The sequence below is a fragment of the Aotus nancymaae genome, unplaced genomic scaffold (genome assembly GCF_030222135.1).
Source record: "Aotus nancymaae isolate 86718 unplaced genomic scaffold, 86718_ANA_hifiasm-v0.15.2.pri h1tg000019l, whole genome shotgun sequence".
Taxonomy (NCBI): domain Eukaryota; kingdom Metazoa; phylum Chordata; class Mammalia; order Primates; family Aotidae; genus Aotus; species Aotus nancymaae.
In genome coordinates this window covers 18,551,073-18,552,985 of record NW_026988431.1, presented here as the reverse complement: position 1 = coordinate 18,552,985, position 1,913 = coordinate 18,551,073, and the positions used below count along the sequence as shown (strand labels likewise).

At 34.6% G+C, this 1,913-nt stretch overlaps 1 non-coding gene across 1 annotated transcript; it reads left to right on the top strand.

The window, feature by feature from the left end:
• The first annotated feature begins 975 nt into the window (after positions 1–975).
• On the top strand, positions 976–1,083 carry LOC135275935 (U6 spliceosomal RNA). The gene has a single exon (XR_010343523.1). It is a non-coding gene; the product is annotated as a U6 spliceosomal RNA (small nuclear RNA).
• Positions 1,084–1,913: the final 830 nt, after the last annotated feature.

Here is a 1,913-nt window from a genome sequence, read left to right as displayed (position 1 = left end):
TGGATAATACCCATAATAAACATGAGAGTGCAAATATCTCTTTAATATACTGACTTCCTTTCTTTTGAATATATACCCAGCACTGTGTTAAGTGAAGTAAGCCAGACACAGAAAGACAAATATCACATATTCTCACTCATACATGAGAGCTAAAAAAATTCATTTCATGGAGGTAGAGAATAGAATGATAGTTACCAGAGGCTAGGAAGAGTATTGGGAAGGACAAATAAAGAGGATTTGGCTAATGGAGATAAAAATGCAGATAGTAGGAATAAGATCTAGTGTTCAGTAGCAAAATAGAGCAACTATCATTAACAATAATTTATGATATAATTCAAAATAGAGGAGTGGATTTACAGTATTCCCAACACAAAGAAATGATCTATGTTTGAGGTGATGGACATCCCAGTTATCCTTATGCGATCATTATGTATTATACGCTTATTTCAAAGTATTAGATGTATCCTATAAATATGTACAAAAATATATATATTCATAAAAATTAAAAATAAGAAAAATTTTTAAAACAAAACAAGTTAAATCTAAATGTACCAATTTATCCAGCATTCCACCACAGTATCAACCCATGAAATATGGAAATATATGTCCACATAAAGGTTTGTATTGAGATGTTTATAGAGACATTATTCAGAACAGCCTGAAATTGAAAATTTTCCAAATAGCCCATGAACTCAAAAATGTCTACAGAAAGTGTTATATATCCATACAATGGAATACTATTCAGCAATAAAACTGAACAAAGTGCTGCTACATCCTATAACACAACTTTGAAAATGTTATGCATAGTGAAAGAAGTCAGTTACAAAAGACTACATGCATTGTGTACATCCAGAAAAACCTAAATCTAAAGCAAATTATTGGTCACTTAAGGCCAAATGTAGGAATAAGAATTGACTGTAGATTGACATAAGAGACATTGCTGGGGTGATGAAAATATTTTAAAATTGTATTCTGGTGCTTGCATCAGCAGCACATATACTAAAATTGGAATGATACAGAGAAGATTACCATGGCCCCTGTGCAAGGATAATGTGCAAATTCATTTATGAAAACACCAAAAACCAGAACGCCTCCCCTCCTCCAAGGGATCACAACTCCTCACCAGCGAGGGAACAAAGCTGATTGTAGAATGAGTCTGATGAATTGACAGAAGCAGACTTCAGAAGGTGGGTAATAAGAAACTTCTCTGAGGTAAAAAAACATATTCCAACCCAATGCAAAGAAACTAAGAACCTTGAAAAAAGGTTAGACAAAATGCTAACTAGAACAACCAATTTAGAGAAAAACACAAATGACTTAATAGAATTGAAAAACACAGCACGAGAACTTCACAAAACATATGCAAGTTTAAATAGCTGAATTGACCAAGCAGAAGAAACAATATCAGAGATTGAAGACCAACTCAATGAAATAAAATGAGAAGGAAATATTAGAGAAAAAGGAGAAAAAAAATTAACAAAGTCCCAAGAAATACGTGATTATGTGAAAAGACCTAATCTATATTTGACAGGTGTTTATTAATGTGATGGGAAGAATGAATCCAAGCTGGAAAACACTCTTCAGGATATTATCTAGGAGAACTTCCCCAACCTAGCAAGGCAGGCCAACATTCAAATCCTGGAAATATAGAGAACACCACAAAGATATTCCTCAAGAATAGCAACCCCAAGGCACATAATCATGAGATTCACCAGGGTTGAAATGAAGGAAAAAATTCTAAGGGCAGCCAGAGAGAAAGGTCGGGTTACCCACAAAGGGAAGCCCATCAGACTCTCAGCAGATCTCTTGGCAGAAACCCTACAAGCCAGAAGACAGTGGGGGCCAATATTCAACATCCTTAAAGAAAAGAACGTTCAACCTAGAATTTCACATCCAGCCAAACTAAGCTTCAT